Genomic DNA, 20,000 nt, shown 5'->3' with positions numbered 1-20,000 from the left:
TTGTGTCATGTGCTTGCACATGTTTTTAAACAAAAACACATACCATGTAAAAAACTAAGCAGTGTGTTTACCCATATATTCATGCACATGAAAATACCATATGCATATGAATTAACCGCTCTGGGCACTCGATAGTCCTGATTATAGAGGGATGGAAAACGCATATGTGAGAAGCAAGTGAGAGGCACTGTCTGCAATAACGGACATGTATTATGCAGTGAAAACCTCTAGTATGCACCATCCTGACAACACATGCTACCGGCCACACAAACCACACAACAACGCGACACGTGTAGGTTCTTGTGGCCCGACCCTGCACGCCCATGTGAATAGTGTTAGGAGAGCAAATGGACAAACCATGCCAATGCGCACGAGAAGCATCTATAAAAGCAGTATCATCCGAACGTGTTGAGGCACTTTTTCGAGACTCACTAATTCGTATGACAGTTGCTTGTTAACGAACCGCGAAGCAACTCCACTAAGAAACAACAACAACACTTGTGCATAGACAAGGTCTAAGATATCAGGTATAAAAAGGAGATATAGCTTGAATGCCATCGCACTGCCATACTTGGCTTTGAGTAAAATCAATAAAAACTAAAGAAAATACTGAAGGTCGTTGGGTGTTACATATAGTTGGAGATAAAAGATTACATTATACTGACTTGACTTCTCAGACTTTAATTCGGTGTGACCTTCTCCAAGAGACACTGCTTTCACAACAATTAAAATCTTACGTCTAGCAATCAGTTTCACTGGTCATACAGCGAACTTGTTTATTATCTCATGCATTTTTATGTCCTCCCGCACTGCAGCCTGATAATCAATGATGAACTGACGACCTTTTTCTTGGCACACCCATTCACTCACCAAGTCTTTTTATTATCTTACTAAGTTTCTATTAACCTTCTTCACCAAACTAGCCCGGTAGTGGTGGTGCTGGCTTCGTTGTTGATAATCTAAGAGCAGACATTGTTGCTAAAATCCTAGAGAACACGTTGCTAAATCCATTTACAATTTCTTCTATATATTTAAATTAGAGTCTTATAATATCTATTCTCAGAGTTTCATTACAAAAACGGTTAGCCAAATTGATATAATTTAATTTGTTTCGTCAAAATACAAATATAAATATAAGAAACGTTGATAAATTCCTATGATCTACAATTAAGAGAATATCGAAATTAACTAACACAGTTATCAAAGTAAGTGAGATGAGATCGAACATTACTGATAAAGAAAACAGCAAAAATATGATAAAAATGACGTAACGAACACATCAGAATATCGTTACTTATAGCAGCAGGGTAAAGACAAAAAAATAAAAATGGGAAAACATTTTTGTGTGGATTAATTAAATGAATCATTTAAAATTCATCTGAGAATATAATAATAAAAGTAGAAGGGTAAAGAGAAAGTATTAAGTGTAATGTTATATTACCGCAATGAAGCCCCAGCAGAATTATTATGATAATTTAATTTTAGAAAATGACAAAATAATTATAGTTACATAGAAAAAATATAAAGAATAAGATACAAAGCTAATAAGACCTATAAACTGCAAAGGGTTAAAAATATATATTTGCAGAAAATAGCGCAGTGAAAAATTTAACAAATAGATTAAGACATAATCTATATCAGTATCGGTTTATAATACTAGGTGTATTAGTAGGTGTATTAGTAGGTGTATCAACAAACTATTATTCGATAGTCAGATACAAAGTACGTGGAACATGATAGAAATATAATATCCAATACATACATACAGACTTGACCCAGAGTATGGAAGCACTCCGTCGGTTACGACGACGAGGGTTCCGGTTGATCCGACCAACGGAACAGCCTGCTCGTGAAATTAACGTGTAAGTGGCTGAGCACTCCACAGACACGTGTACTCTTAACGTAGTTCTCGGGGATATTCAGCGTGACACAGAGAGTGACAAGGCCGGCCCTTTGAAATACAGGTACAACAGAAACAGGAAGAAAGAGTGAGAGAAAGTTGTGGTGAAAGAGTACAGCAGGGATCACCACCATCTCCTGCCGGAGCCTCGTGGAACTTTTAGGTGTTTTTGCTCAATAAACACTCACAACGCCCGGTCTGGGAATCGAAACCGCGATCCTACGACCGCGAGTCCGCTGCCCTAACCACTGGGCCATTGTGCCTCCTGACCCAGAGTATAGGTAAGCATCATCAACACAAACTATATGCAGTAAGTGAGAAAAAAAAAGGGGAAAAAAGAAAATTCAGTAACATCAAAATGAAGGATCAGCTGAAAATATTAATCATTAATCTTTAAATCATGAAAGATTAGATGAATATATTAATCTTTAAATATCTTTAATATCGATATATTAATCTTTAAACCTAATTGTTGAAAGGCAGAAGTGTTTATAACAATAAGAGAATAAGTTGATAGTATAGAAGTGATCAAAGACGAATAAACTTGAAAAAATCAATTTATCCACTTTACAATAAAGGAATTTTTAAAGAAATTTGTGACTGCCTAATATAATCTTCTTGGGCTTTTGTTGTGTGAGGGGTTCATGAAGAAATAACTTTGCTTCAGCCGTGCACAGGCTCCATTCTTTTAATATATTACTCATTTTTGAGGAACTTTTCCTTTTCATGGACAGTTCGATTAATTAATTTTCTTTAACTAAATACTTTGAAAATTCGGATACTGGTAGAATGTGTCATATAGAACATCTTTTACTCTTAGCGTTGTTGAGAAAAGTTTCTATTTTCGAAGTTATTTCGTGTTAAGATTGTCGTATTTCGGTAATTTCAACCAATTAATGACGTGTATTCAGCTGAATAAAATTACTGCTGTTGTTTGTCAACAACAACTATCGGTGGTGTATATTTCGTTTGTCATTGTAATTTATGACATCGTTCGTGCGTTTGTGCTGGTTTTAGCTTTAAGGTTTTAGGGTTGGGGTTAGGGATTTAGGGTTAGGGTTACGGACAAAAGTCAAAAATGAGGAAATTGAAGGCGGAGGGGTAAGGATGGGCAAAAAATTCAAAATTCCGATTTTTGGCAATTTTCCGGAATTTCTGTTTTGGGGATTTTTGGCAAAAAAACAAACAAAAAAAAACAATAATTTGCGAGAAAATGGTGGTAGTGGTGGTGGGAACAGAAAGAAGTCTTTCCGAAAATAGCTGAAAACAGGAAAAAAAAAAAACTAAAAGCAGTAGAAATGCACGAACGATTATGGTGGTGTCATGAAGTAAACATGCTTCAGATACACTCGTTTATTCATCCGAAGGCAACTGAGATGAAATGTGTCATAAATAACAGTGACAAAGGAAATATACACCGCCGATATTTGTTGTTGACAAACAACAGCAGTACTTTTATTCAGCTGAATACAAGTCATTGATTGATTGATTGAAATTACCGAAATACGACAACTTTAACACGAAATAACTTCGAAAATAGAAACTTTTCCCAACAACGCTAAGAGTAAAAGATGTTCTATATGACACATTCTACCAGTATCCGAATTTTCAAAGTATTTAGTTGAAGAAAATTAATTAATTGAGCTGCCCATGAAACGGAAAAGATCCGTGTTTGATACTTCTAAAAAATTTCAGAGCAAAAATATTTTTGTTCTTTAATTTCCATTTAGATAGTGAATTAGCATACTAGCTAATTTTGGCACATTTTCTAACTTTTTGATTATTTTATTTTCATACTTTAAATGTATGTTTAAGTTTGTATTTACTATTAATCCGATTTATATGACTTCCAATTACTGTGTCTGTAATAAAATTCTGAGATAAATATTATATCCCTGCATTTTGAATGTACAGAAAAATATATATTACATATCATTATATATCATTTGGCGCTTAATCTTTATATATAAAAGTAAGGTTGTGTGTCTGTCTCCTACGATTTAGATTCCTAACTACTCCCACATTTTGTGGTGCAGTTTAACCAAAACCGGGTATCTTATAGTCGTGATTCATATCGAGCCCTTCTGGGTATTAGCGCGCGTCTACGATGAGTCTACGATTTTAAAAATAATTTACCATCATTTTTCCCCATTTTAATGCATTTCTTCGCTATTATATAAGGGAAGTAACTCTCTAAAAATGTCTACGATGAGTCAACGATTTAAAAAAAAAATTTACCATAATTTTTTTTCCATTTTTAATGCATTTTTTTGCTATTTTTTGGCTATAACTCTCTAAAAATGCTTTATAGTTATTTCCCTTACAAACCCGAGCAACGCCGGGCGATACTGCTAGTTATCTATATAATACTAAATTCAAAGTCATTTATTCTAACTTTCAGAGTAACCTACGCAGCGTCACGATAAAAATGGTTTGGCCCATGTAATCTAAGAGCATGCATGAAAAAATGTCAAGCAAATCTGATCCACAGAAGCTGCTTTATTGAATGACAAAGAAAATGAAAATAACGTGCTATATGCATAGATAGGCGCAGGAGTGGCTGTGTGGTAAGTAGCTTGCTAACCAACCACATGGTTCCGGGTTCAGTCCCACTGCGTGGCACCTTGGGCAAGTGTCTTCTGCTATAGCCTCGGGCCAACCAAAGCCTTGTGAGTGGATTTGGTAGACGGAAACTGAAAGAAGCCTGTCGTATATATGCATATATATATATGTGTGTGTGTGTGTTTGTGTGTCTGTGTTTGTCCCCCTAGCATTGCTTGACAACCGATGCTGGTGTGTTTACGTCCCCGTCACTTAGCGGTTCGGCAAAAGAGACCGATAGAATAAGTACTGGGCTTACAAAGAATAAGTCCCGGGGTCGATTTGCTCGACTAAAGGCGGTGCTCCAGCATGGCCGCAGTCAAATGACTGAAACAAGTAAAAGAGTAAAAGAGTATAAATTCACACATAATAAGACTCATATCAAACTCTGCACAAAACATAAGAAAAGATAGACACAAGCACATTGAAATATTCACAAGATATGTAGTATGAAATACATGCGATCGCAACTAATACTGACTGAAAGTTAAAATAAATGATTGATGTATTTTATATGTGTTTGTATTATTTTCTTCCTCTAGAGAAAAATTTACTTCAAAAAAAATTTTTCAGCTGCATTAAAGTTTTTTTCCTACTAAATGTAGACAGCCCCAACAACAATAAATGTTTTTCAATAACATGAGCAGTTATTACAAATATTATACATCCTAAAATGTATATATATATTATATTCCGGGCAAGGTTGTTTATGGAAGACCAGCAGTCGCCCATGCATACCAGCCTCCCCTCTCCATGCCACCTATGTTATCCAAGGGAAAGACAAAGGTTGATACAGCTTGGCACCAGTGACGTCGCAACTCATTTCTACAGCTGAGTGAACTGGAGCAACGTGAAATAAAGTGCCTTGCTCAAGAACACAACACGCAGCCCGGTCCGGGATTCGAGCTCACAACCTCACGATCGTAAGCTCGACGCTCTAACCACTGAGCCATGCGCCTTCACTTTATATTATATTAAAACACATATATAAGTATATATACATAGATAGATATATAAATATATGTCTCACTGTTTCTTTCTCTCTCTCTCTCTCTCTCTCTCTCTCTCTCGCAATATATGTGTATATATATATATATATATATATAATATTATATATATATATATATATATATATATATATATATATATATACATATATATATATATATATTGAGAGAGAGAGAGAGAGAAACAGTGAGACATATTTATGTATCTATCTATGTATATATACTTATATATGTGTGTACATGCACACACACAACTATACACATACATCCACACATACACACGCCACATCCACATACATACATCTACACACGTACACATGTATATATGTAGAGAGAGTAAAGAACAAGTAAAAAGTTCACAGTCAGCGTTTTTAGCTGGATAGTAGACGGACGGGAAAGAGATTATTACACACACACACACACACACACACACACACACACACACACACACACACACATGTATATATGTATTTGCATATATGTATTTATGTCTCTCTTCGTATGCATTTATGACAATAAGATTCACTGAAAATATATTTATGGAAGTATATTATAACATATGTATACATACATGCACATATACAGGGGGTTCGGGATAAATTTGAGATTTATTATGCCTGCTTTTTTTTTCAGGAATAGCTTCATGTATTGGTGAACAGTGAACGGCGTTGGAGAGCATCAGAAATAAAGCTGTAGTTAAATTAAAGTTAGCTTACATGGAGGATTGGGACCTATCTGAATAATGGAAAAGATTTATCAATTTCATGATAATTAGCGCTGAGTTTCAAAATGCTGACATCATGACTGTCGCTCTGTGAACATTGCAAAGGCTTTATAAGACGTGACATGGACAGCTGCAACGGAGACTACGAGGCCATGACCAGCAGGAAGAAAGGGACAACGTTCTGACGACCAAGGCCAAGGGGAACGGCCCGAAAAGGCAAAGAAGCGCCTGTACAAACTGTGGTATCCTGCTGAGCCGGGTATGATCTGGTTTTTCTCAGATGAAAAGAATTTCTCCCAGTATCAGTTGTGCAACACCCAGGACAGCCGATGGCTGGCTTACAATTCATGTGATGTCCCACGTATTATGGAAACCAGGTTTCTCCAAACTTTGGATGTATCTCCAGTGAAAATGACATCATGCAACTTCACATCTCTGAACAGGGCTTAAGACTCAATTTAGACGGTTACATAAAACTGCTGGGGTCAGTGAAGAACCCTGACTGGAGAAGGCTGCTCCTGGAAGGCCATATGTGTGGCATCAGGTCTCGGTCTCTTGTCATATCTCCAGAAAGTGTCAGAAGTGGTTGTCGGAGAATTTCTACAACTTTGCCAGCCTTATACTTCTGGTCTCTTAATTCTTTCGATTGTAATCCCATAGATTACTATTTGTGGGAGCGCGTTAAGAAAGGCATCAACCGCTCTGCCTACGACTCTAAGGCCAAGCTGGTGTTCAAGATCAAAGAGGTGTACGAAGATCTTCCCAGAGACAGAGTGAGGAACGCATTGCCAGGTTCTGGAGCCGTCTTGAGGCCGTAGTGGAAGCTGAGGGCTGCTACTTTGAGTAAATAGTTATCTCAAAGCCATAATCTAATTGATATTTTTTGATTTTTAAAATACTTTTATTTTTGGATGGAATATGTTTTCTTTTCCTTTTTATGCAACTAGACCTAACACACTGCACATACATACATACATACATACATACATACATACATACATACATACATACATACATACACACACACACACACACACACATATTGGGTTGGAAAATTTGAGAAATTTTCTACCAGTGGCTAGCATGCATAAAATAGTCAATAGACAACATATTCATATAAAATTAGAGTACATTTTACACAAAAGAGATGACCTTAACAGGACACCTCTTTTGTGCATAAATGTACATTAATTATATATATATATATATACTTTCAATAATAATAAAGGGTCAAATTAATTAATTAATTAATTAATAATTAATAATTTTGCCAGTTCGGTATGTTAAAAGAACTTTAATCGGAAACCTTATACAAAAATTCTATAATTATCAGCATAATTATAATTAGAGTTCAGCAAATTGCTTCACCACTTACCGAAATTTAGAAATAACAGTTAAATACTATTCCTCTACCATTAGATATCTCCCAAACAACAATACTCTCAATTCACGTAGGTAAAGAGAATAAATAATGAATCCACCTGGCTTTGATCAACCACATACGCGTTTCTGGATTAAAGAGATGTAAACTTTTAATTTTTCCGTCTTCAGTGTAGTATTTCAATTGCAAATTTGAGAGTACTAATCATTAAATACGTGAATTGCGAGTATTGCTGTCTCGGAGATATCTTATGCTAGAGTAATAGTATTTAACTGCTATTTCTAAATTTCGGTATGTGGTGAAGCAATTTGCTGAACCTTAATTATAATTATGCTTATAATTATAGAATTTTTGTATATATATATGTAATTATTAAACAAGAATATTATTGACAATGACTTCGACTGCGTCCGACGATAGCTTAGCTGGTTGAAACTTCGACACACTGTCAATGATATTCTTATTTGAAAATAATAAATGTGTATTCTACAAAAGTAAAGAGTAATCCATCAGGTTTATGTAATTTTGTTTTTCTTATAACTAAACCTAAGGCAGCGAGTTGGCAGAATTATTAGTACGCCAGGCAAAATTTTTAGCCACATTTCGCACGTTTTTACATTCTGAGTTCGAATTCTACCGAGTTCAACTGTGTTTTGCATTCTTTCTGGGTCGATAAAAATAAGTACCAGTTGGGCACGGAGAGGAGGAGGTCGATGTAATCGACTTATCCCCTTCCATGAAATTGTTGTTCTTGTGCAGAAATTTGAAACAAATATGCATGTATATATTTTGTATGTACATGCATACAGCCATAAATATTTTTTTATATTAAGGCCACGAGCAGGCGGAATCGTTAGTCCTCCGGGAAAATGCTCCGTTCAAATTCCACCGAGGTTAACTTTACCTTTCATACTTCGGGATCGATAAAATGAGCTCAGTTGATCTCTGGAGTCGATGTTATCGACTTACCCCCTCCCTCGAAATTACTGGCCTTGGGCAAAAATTTGAAACAAATATTTCTTTATATTTCTAATTTATAAACGTTGTAACACATATGAAATGAAAAGAAGAGAAAAAGAAACGAATTTTATTGAGGAAATTCATACCAATTTTGAAAGAACCGTAATCTCTCTATATATAAACGGCAGTTTGTCTGTGCGTGTTTCTGTGTGTCTGTTTGCTTGTACCCTCACCCTGACCACGGCTTTCAACCGATTCTGATGAAACTTGACACACACATAGCCCAATGTCATAATTCAAAACTAACGCAGCGAAAATTTTGAAAAGTTCCCCCAGTTCTGAAAAAAATCAATAAAATCGACATGGGGTCGAGAATCAGAAACAAACCACAGACTGTCTAGGGGACGCAACTCAACCTTTTTTAACTCAAAAAAAAATTTACCATAATTCTTTTGCTATTTTTTGGCTATAACTCTCTAAAAATGCTTTATAGTTATTTCCCTTACAAACCTGAGCAACGCCGGGCGATACTGCTAATGTTAATCTAAATTTGGTTGAAATTTAGATTTAATTTAAATTTGACTAGAGAATAACAATATATTAAAAATTAAATCATGTAATAGCTAAATTAATTTAATTATTCAAGAGTATTCTTGAATAAATTTGTAACTAAAAGGCTCACGATTCCAGTACTCCGAGTTACGAATACACGTTTCCGATCATTTTGCTGCTAAACCGAACCTGTTTTCCTTTTAAATATCTGTTCATTTATATTACATATCGAAATAAGGCAGCAAGCTGGCAGAATTGATAGAACGCCGAGCAAAATGCTTAGCGGCATTTCTTAGCGGCGAGCTGGCAGAAACGTTAGCGTACCGGGCGAAATGCTTAGCGGCATTTCGTCTACCGTTACGTTCCGAGTTCAAATTCCGCCGAGGTCGACTTTGCCTTTCATCCTTTCGGGGTCGATAAATTAAGTACCAGTTACGCACTGGGGTTGATATAATCGACTTAATTCGTCTGTCTGTCCTTGTTTGTCATCTCTGTGTTTAGCCCCTTGTGGGTAGTAAAGAAATAGGCATTTCTTCTGTCTTTAAGTTCTAAGTTCAAATTCTGCGGCTGTCGACTTTGCTTTTTATCCTCCAGGTGTCGATAGAATAAATGTCAGTTGAATACTGGGGTTGATGTAATCAGCTTTCTCCTCCACCGAAATTGTTGTCCTTGTGTCAAAATTTGAAATCGATATTGCATATTGAAATATTTTAAGAAAGTCTCATAGAAAACGCAAATCTTTGTGCTCATTAAAAAAAAAAAAAAGAAAGAAAATCTGTGAGGAGTGACTTGTGCAAAGCTGTTCAAGCTCACATTTCTCTCCAAAAGTTCTTAAACTTTATAGAAACCAGGTCATTACAATAATTTTCTTCACGAAATTGCGTTGTTGTTTAAGTAATATTTGAAAGTAATATTTGTAAAACAGTGTGAGTGCATTTGTGTGTGCGTGTGAGTGCGTGTGTGTGTGTGTGTGTGTGTGGTGTGTGTGTGTGTGTGTGTGTGTATGGAGTATGTTAATTTAAAAATGTTCAATATGTATTGCTTGCATCTTTATTAATGACTTTCTATAGAGCTTCTATAATTTTTTTTTAGGTTCTTTTTCAATTGCTTTTCTTAAAGTAGTTCATATTCTTACATTCGTTTTTCTAGCAATATTCATTAAGTGCACTTAGCCTCATTTGGCTCTGTGTTTTTATTTTTACTTTTACGTATTCGAACCAGGTATACATTAAATTTACGTAGATTCGAGTTTTGAAGTCATGCTCAGTATGTTTTTATTTCTGTCTCGTAATAGTTTTAATTATTTTCTTTCTATATATTGTGCAGACAACTGACGCAAAGAAGATTAATAGAAGAGGCCATTTTGTCGACAAACTGTAGAATTTTTAAGTGAGATTTGATACTTCACTTTTAATATGAATATTGTCTGTTGTCTTCTGTATCTTCTCATACTTTGATTGCAGATAATAATGAATTTAGGTTATCTGATTATTTTGGAAAAATTTACCTTCTTTATTTTCCATTAGTTTCTAGGACTGATAAGAATGTTAATCAAAAAATTTCATTCTCTGAATTCAATTAAAAATTTACGTGCAAACAAGTTTCATAATAATCTACTTAGACATTCGTTTGATATTGTGTATCTTCTATTATTATCACTTCCAAGTAAAATATCTTTATTTGTTTGTATATTCTATTTGTTTACATTTTCCAAAAAAAAAAGGAAAAAACTCTGTTGTTGCTTTATAATTTCGATGCATATGTAAATGCTCTTTTTCTGTTTTTCTTTTTTTCCTTGTTTTGGTCATTTGACTGCGGCCATGCTGGAGCACCGCCTTTAATCGAGCAACTCGACCCCGGGACTTATTATTTTGCAAGCCCAGTACTTATTCTATCGGTCTCTTTTGCCGAACCGCTAAGTAACGGGGACATAAACACACCAGCATCGGTTGTCAAGCAATGCTAGGGGGACAAATACAGATACACAAACATATACACACACATACATATATATATATACATATATACGACAGGCTTCTTTCAGTTTCTGTCTACCAAATCCACTCACAAGGCATTGGTCGGCCCGGGGCTATAGCAGAAGACACTTGCCCAAGATACCACGCAGTGGGACTGTACCCGGAACCATGTGGTTGGTTAGCAAGCTACTTACCACACAGCCACTCCTGCGCTGTTTATTTCCAAAATCTGTTTATTTCAGGCCTGTGATGAGACTGTATGTAATCAAACATTTGCATTCCTGACTGATCAGGATAGATCTACATAGCCAATAATGTATGTAAAAGTGGATTGAAAACACTTTGTCTTCCTATACAACAACTCCCTTAGCAGAGAATCAAGGATCGTACAGACTACATTAAAATACTTGTTCGGATTTCACTTTCCGAGAGCTGTCTTTAATTGTCTCCGGAGAAACTGATTGTAATCCAATATAAGAAACGGGTGTAACTAAATTGGTTAGATTGATTTGTGTACATACTGCCCTATCACTCTCTCTCTCTCTTTATCCCTCTCTCATTCTCTCTCTCTCTCTCTCTCTCTCTCTATATATATCTATATATATATATATATATATATATATATACATAATGCCCTATCACTCTCTCTCTTTCTCCCCCTCTCTCTCTCTCTCTCTCTCTCTCTCTCTATATATATATATATATATATATATATATATAAAGTTAATCCAAACAAGAAAGCACAAAAAAAAAACACAACAACGCGAGGACGTGGAACAAATATAGTATTATTAGACGCTCAGGAAAGAAGGAAAGAAGGAGGGTTTAACGTTTCGAGCGGAGCTCTTCGTCGGAAACATAGGAGAAGGAAAGATCCAGAGAAGCGAAGACAGGAAAAAAATCGCCAACGGTACACACGCGGTCACATTTTGAAAAAAAAATATATACATATACATATATATATATATATGTATATGTATTTGTAGGTATATGTGTGTGTGTATTTGTGTGCGTATATGCGTGATACATATACATGTATACATATATGTACATGATACACATAAAGAAACCAAAAACTGAAAATATTCAGATGAAGCCCCACCAAAATACAGAAAACTAGGGAGAATGCATGTTATTTTAAGTTCGAGACAACTTTGGTAAATGTTCCGTATTTTCTTCATGAACTATACAGAAGGTCGATTCTCTGCGTTTGTTTAATTCACATGCAGATAATGTCGTAGAACCAACCACCTGCAGAGTTCTTGCGTACGCATTGCTACAAAATTTCGGTTAATAAACTAAAATTGTATTGGTTACATTTTTTTTGCTTGTATCGTACATACATACGTACATGCTCACATTACGTTAACGTTATTACTTGATGATAACTTTTATTGTTGGCAGTGATATAATACTGAAAGTAGAATTAAGTTTATTATAAAATTCGTCTTGAATGTATCTTTAGGCTTTGTCTGACAGCTTATTCAATCACTCTAGTTAAATAAACAGTTATGGAAACTTAATGTCTCTGCCAACACAAATTTTATAACATACGCATATATATGTATGTAGCTCCACTACCCCAAATGTTCTTAAAATTTAAATCCACATCTTTGTCTATGTATCTACCTTCTCTATAATGTTGCCACTTGATATGAAAATTTTTGTATTAATGGAAAACCTCTATTATTGGCTGATGAGTACTCAGCATTTTAAAACTGTTGTATTACTTACAACATTTAATAAAATGATATAGTACGAAACGATCGTCCCAAATTACTGGAGTCATTCTTGTTGCTTATTTTGAGTATATATATATATATATATATATATATAATATATATATATATATATATATAAATATAAATAAATATAAATAAATATATATATATATATATATATATAAATAAATATATCAACATCACAATCAAGGAACGGCCATAATAGGCCATTCACCCACTAGAAATAACAGCCAAAAGCTTTAACCGCAAAATAACATCAATTCCGTAAACCAGGAGAAAATTTAAAAACATTTACCCTGTAATTTCTTATACGATGCACCGTTTCGTCTACTGTTTAATGGTAAACTAACCTGATTAAATTAAATCAAGCCAGTCTACCATAGGCCCTTAGATTCATCAGTAAGAAATAGCCAAGTTGGAACAGATATTTTTCACGAGGCATTCTCGTCCCTGCCTCGGCAATATCTGACCTAAAATTTTCAAATCATCGCACTCGCGCCAAATTTATCGGCAGCAAATAAATATAAGCCGCCGATTCCATTACGGAATTAACCAGAAAATTCATAATTAATCAATATAGGGCGGCAAAAAAAATTTTGTAGAATTTTTTTGCCACCAGCGGCCTAGTGGGAAAAAATTAAATAGTCATATACCATTTTTAAGTTCAACATCACAATCAAGGAACGGCCATAATAGGCCATTCACCCACTAGAAATAACAGCCAAAAGCTTTAACCGCCAAAATAACATCAATTCCGTAAACCAGAGAAATTTAAAAACATTTACCCTGTAATTTCTTATACGATGCACCGTTTCGTCTACTGTTTAATGGTAAACTAACCTGATTAAATTAAATCAAGCCAGTCTACCATAGGCCCTTAGATTCATCAGTAAGAAATAGCCAAGTTGGAACAGATATTTTTCACGAGGCATTCTCGTCCCTGCCACGGCAATATCTGACCTAAAATTTTCAAATCATCGCACTCGCGCCAAATTTATCGGCAGCAAATAAATATAAGCCGCCGATTCCATTACGGAATTAACCAGAAAATTCATAATTAATCAATATAGGGTGGCAAAAAAAATTTTGTAGAATTTTTTTGCCACCAGCGGCCTAGCAGGGACGAGAATGCCTCGTGAAAAATATCTGTTCCAACTTGGCTATTTCTTACTGATGAATCTAAGGGCCTATGGTAGACTGGCTTGATTTAATTTAATCAGGTTAGTTTACCATTAAACAGTAGACGAAACGGTGCATCGTATAAGAAATTACAGGGTAAATGTTTTTAAATTTTCTCCTGGTTTACGGAATTGATGTTATTTTGCGGTTAAAGCTTTTGGCTGTTATTTCTAGTGGGTGAATGGCCTATTATGGCCGTTCCTTGATTGTGATGTTGAACTTAAAAATGGTATATGACTATTTAATTTTTTCCCACTAGGCCGCTGGTGGCAAAAAAATTCTACAAATTTTTTTTTGCCACCCTATATTGATTAATTATGAATTTTCTGGTTAATTCCGTAATGGAATCGGCGGCTTATATTTATTTGCTGCCGATAAATTTGGCGCGAGTGCGATGATTTGAACATTTTAGGTCAGATATTGCCGAGGCAGGGACGAGAATGCCTCGTGAAAAATATCTGTTCCAACTTGGCTATTTCTTACTGATGAATCTAAGGGCCTATGGTAGACTGGCTTGATTTAATTTAATCAGGTTAGTTTACCATTAAACAGTAGACGAAACGGTGCATCGTATAAGAAATTACAGGGTAAATGTTTTTAAATTTTCTCCTGGTTTACGGAATTGATGTTATTTTGCGGTTAAAGCTTTTGGCTGTTATTTCTAGTGGGTGAATGGCCTATTATGGCCGTTCCTTGATTGTGATGTTGAACTTAAAAATGGTATATGACTATTTAATTTTTTCCCACTAGGCCGCTGGTGGCAAAAAAATTCTACAAAATTTTTTTTGCCACCCTATATTGATTAATTATGAATTTTCTGGTTAATTCCGTAATGGAATCGGCGGCTTATATTTATTTGCTGCCGATAAATTTGGCGCGAGTGCGATGATTTGAAAATTTTAGGTCAGATATTGCCGAGGCAGGGACGAGAATGCCTCGTGAAAAATATCTGTTCCAACTTGGCTATTTCTTACTGATGAATCTAAGGGCCTGGTAGACTGGCTTGATTTAATTTAATCAGGTTAGTTTACCATTAAACAGTAGACGAAACGGTGCATCGTATAAGAAATTACAGGGTAAATGTTTTTAAATTTTCTCCTGGTTTACGGAATTGATGTTATTTTGCGGTTAAAGCTTTTGGCTGTTATTTCTAGTGGGTGAATGGCCTATTATGGCCGTTCCTTGATTGTGATGTTGAACTTAAAAATGGTATATGACTATTTAATTTTTTCCCACTAGGCCGCTGGTGGCAAAAAAATTCTACAAATTTTTTTTGCCACCCTATATTGATTAATTATGAATTTTCTGGTTAATTCCGTAATGGAATCGGCGGCTTATATTTATTTGCTGCCGATAAATTTGGCGCGAGTGCGATGATTTGAAAATTTTAGGTCAGATATTGCCGAGGCAGGGACGAGAATGCCTCGTGAAAAATATTTGTTCCAACTTGGCTATTTCTTACTGATGAATCTAAGGGCCTATGGTAGACTGGCTTGATTTAATTTAATCAGGTTAGTTTACCATTAAACAGTAGACGAAACGGTGCATCGTAAAGAAATTACAGGTAAATGTTTTTAAATTTTCTCCTGGTTTACGAATTGATGTTATTTTGCGGTTAAGCTTTTGGCTGTTATTTCTAGTGGGTGAATGGCCTATTATGGCCGTTCCTTGATTGTGATGTTGAACTTAAAAATAGTATATGACTATTTAATTTTTTCCCACTAGGCCGCTGGTGGCAAAAAAATTCTACAAAATTTTTTTTGCCACCCTATATTGATTAATTATGAATTTTCTGGTTAATTCCGTAATGGATCGGCGGCTTATATTTATTTGCTGCCGATAAATTTGGCGCGAGTGCGATGATTTAAAATTTTAGGTCAGATATTGCCGAGGCAGGGACGAGAATGCCTCGTGAAAAATATCTGTTCCAACTTGGCTATTTCTTACTGATGAATCTAAGGGCCTGGTAGATTGGCTTGATTTAATTTATCAGGTTAGTTTACCATTAAACAGTAGACGAAACGGTGCATCGTATAAGAAATTACAGGTAAATGTTTTTAAATTTCTCTGGTTTACGGAATTGATGTTATTTTGCGGTTAAAGCTTTTGGCTGTTATTTCTAGTGGGTGAATGGCCTATTAGGCCGTTCCTTGATTGTGATGTTGAACTTAAAAATGGTATATGACTATTTAATTTTTTCCCACTAGGCCGCTGGTGGCAAAAAAATTCTACAAATTTTTTTTGCCACCCTATATTGATTAATATAAATAATATATATATATATAAATATATATTATATATATATAAATATATATATATAAATATTATATATATATATATATAAATATAAATAAATATATATTATATATATAGGAGAGAGAGAGAAAGAGAGAGAAAGAGAGAGAAAGAGAGAGGAGAGTTCAATAATAGAAGGATTAGCAAGTTTATATATAAAGTAAATTATCAGGGTGACAATGACGGAAAATTAAAATAAAAGGATGCGTTATTGGGCGTAGGTGGACCGGTACAGAATTAAGTAATATAGAACCAGTTGCCGTTTTATTAGCAACAGAAGAGACCAGATGAAGTGAAGAGCAATTTAGAAGCGAGACAATATAGTATTGATAATGGTTTTATTTACTTCGGAGCAAACGAGCAAAGTCAATTCGTGCAAAATTTAAAATCCAGGAATTGCGATACAAACATACATATGTTTTAGTTCTTTTCTTTTCTTTAAGACTCCACCGGTTACGACGACGAGGGTCCCAGCTGATACGATCAACGGAACAGCCTGCTCGTGAAATTAACGTGCAAATGGCTGAGCATTCCACAGACACGTATACCCTTAACGTAGTTCTCGGGGATAATCAGCGTGACATAGAGAGTGACAAGGCTGACCCTTTGAAATACAAGTACAACTCATTTTTGCCAGCTGAGTGGACTGGAGCAACGTGAAATAAAGTGTCTTGCTCAAGGACACAACGCGTCGCCGGGAATCGAACTCACAACCTTACGATCATGAGCCGAATGCCCTAACCACTAAGCCACGCGCCCTCACACATGTTTTAGTTACGTAGGCTTCAATGACACGATCCGTTTCTACTACAACAATAGTACGTAATAAATTGAAATCATCAAATGAACAATGAAAACATATCCTACTGAACGCATCTTATGTTTGTATTAGAAATCACTTATTAAGAAAGCAGTGGAACGAAAACCGGAAAACTATTATGTCGAACTGAATGAGTTTTACTAATTAGTTCTGTATATCTACGTTCTAGTGAAGGCGTATGGCTCAGTGGTTAGAACGTCGAGCTTACGGTCGTGAGGTTGTGAGTTCGAATCCCGGACCGGGCTGCGTGTTGTGTTCTTGAGCAAAACACTATATTTCACGTTGCTCCAGTTCACTCATCTGTAGAAATGAGTTGCAACGTCACAGGTACCAAGCTGTATCGGCCCTTGGATAACACTGGTGGCGTGGATAGGGGAGGCCGTTATGCATGAGCCACTGCTGGTCTTCCATAAACAACCTTGCCTGGGAGGGTAACTATCTAGGTGCAATCCCACGGTCAGTCATGACGAAGGAAGTCTCAAAAAAATCTACGTTCTGATTTCAAATCTCTGATTTCCATCCATGGCCAAAGTTGATAAAAGAATCATCAGTTGTATACTATATTAATTAGGCATGCGAAAAGCATCTCGCGCTCAATTTTTTTTACTTAGAAAACGAGGAAAACTTTTTTGTTTAATCAATACGAAATCAATGCTGATTTATTTTTTATTGCGTACAAAGGTATGTGACATAATTGATAAAATGAACCCTAGAATACTACTAAATTACTTTACTACGGCGGTGAGTTAGCAGAATCGTAAGAGCGACGACGAAAAATCTTGCGCTATTTCTCCCCAAACTTTTACTTCAAATCTCGCAAGAATCAGCTTTACTTTTCTTGCCTTCAGGATCAATATAATGAATCACTGGGTCGGTGTTACCGATGAAGACCATCTCCTTAAAATTGTTGTCCCTATGCATAAATTAGAAACTATTAAAACTAGTGCCTTGCAGTTTGTCGGTCTCATAATCAAATAACTAATTTCCTGTTGTTGTTTGAGTGCTTAAAGTGAAATCGGCTCTGTCAGGAATTAAACCTAGAAGCGTGAGGGAAGAAGCTAAATACTACATTCTCTCTTATTTCAGCCGTTCCAAAGTAAATCAAAAACTTATTTGTTTTGACGATACCTAAGCGCAGTTTTGATAGTGAGGTACTTACCAATTTTGTTAAAATGCGCAAAGTTACCTATTTATTTGAAGGACGTCTGAAAAAGAGGAACAATAAAGTCAGTTCCGACGGAATTTTTGAGCTGAAAGCATTGAAAATTGAAGGGGGAAAACCCGTATGTACTTCAATACAGTGGAGTGTACTATTGATTAATTAAGAGCTGTGATAATTTTCCAGAAAATATCAAAAAATATCTCGAGTGGGGGAAAAATATAAAAATATTCTAGAATATTTTTTTACCAAATGAATATCTAGTTTATTTGATTATTTATTCTTAGTACGTCCTGGCAGGTTCAGAAGCAAGATATGCTGGTCGTTGATGTGTACTTCATAAGAGAATAACTTCTCCGTTTTACGATGAAAGCACGTTCAACACACTCGGAACACTGGTGATTCTAGGATATCGGTGTTTCGATATGTTGTATCTTGTCAAGCAGAAGCACCCGGATTTGTTTGCTGGTCAATACTTCTATCTGCCAACCGATAAACACTCTTTAATGGCACTTTTTACAGTGAGACTTTAGACTAATATTTGGAGATTTATTTTTAACAATCCAGGCAAAAAGGGAGAAGGTGTTCTCCTATGATGTACGCCACAGCGGCCAGCATATTTTGCATTCGAATCTGCCTGAACGTGTTAATAAATGTGCAAATAATCATTTCAGACCACGCCATTTTATCGACTAAAAAAACTAACTAAATAGTATGACAGTATGAGAAATTCATTTTGTGTATTATGCTTCAATATTTATAGTTAAAGAATGTTATTCATATATGAAATCAATAACCCAAAGGGAATTTATATATTTGCAAAATGTTCTGTGATGGACAAACACTATCGCATTTTACAGACCAAGACTATCAAAAATACCAATTAAAAGAAACTAAATGAATAGGTCGTTTTTATTTGTTTATCACTTATTGTCAGAATGAAATATTCATTTAGGTCATTGCTGACTGGGAAGATCATAAAAGAATGCCAAATTGATTTCTTATCTCAAAGAAAATATTATCTTCTAATTTCACAACAGATCAAATAAAGGTATGACACTGAGTAGGAAAAAAAAAGTTGGAAGAAATTTACAGATATAACAGAACATATTTTTATTGCTGATATTTTTGTTGGACTATTTCCGGTTAAAAAATGAATTCTGAAATTGAATGGGAACTTTTATAATTTATTGAAATATAAATTTTTTTTTGTTTGGAAATGTTTTCGTATATGCAAAGAAATTAAACCCTACATTGTTCGAATACTGCACTAGAATACAAATCTGACAAAAGAAAAAAAAACAAAAAAACAACAAAAAGAAATCATTAAAGATCTGTTATATTTGAATTTCAAAAAAAAAAGCTGTTCGTCCTACGTTTTTCAATCAAGTTTCCTTACCTCGAGCTTTTCTTTTCATTCATGAAATGACAAATAAAGAGTCTCCAAGAAACATAATGTACGCAAGATGAACAAAAGCATCAATCGAACATTTGTTTCAAAGACGTTTAAAATATATATATCAGGATGGATGGAAGCACTCCGTCGGTTACGACGACGAGGGTTCCGGTTGATCCGAATCAACGGAACAGCCTGCTCGTGAAATTAACGTGTAAGTGGCTGAGCACTCCACAGACACGTGTACCCTTAACGTAGTTCTCGGGGATGTTCAGCGTGACACAGAGAGTGACAAGGCCGGCCCTTTG

The 20,000-nt window shown here is 35.3% G+C and overlaps 1 protein-coding gene across 5 annotated transcripts in view; it reads right to left on the bottom strand.

Moving 5' to 3' along the window:
• The window catches only part of LOC115219158 (calcitonin gene-related peptide type 1 receptor), a 320,899-nt gene that overhangs the window by 85,181 nt on the left and 215,718 nt on the right, over nucleotides 1-20,000 (bottom strand). The gene's annotated exons all lie outside the window — the stretch shown is intronic.

This window comes from Octopus sinensis, linkage group LG1 (assembly GCF_006345805.1).
Source record: "Octopus sinensis linkage group LG1, ASM634580v1, whole genome shotgun sequence".
NCBI lineage: Eukaryota > Metazoa > Mollusca > Cephalopoda > Octopoda > Octopodidae > Octopus > Octopus sinensis.
The sequence above is the reverse complement of the archived record's forward strand: the minus strand, read 5'-3'. Positions and strand labels throughout refer to the sequence as shown.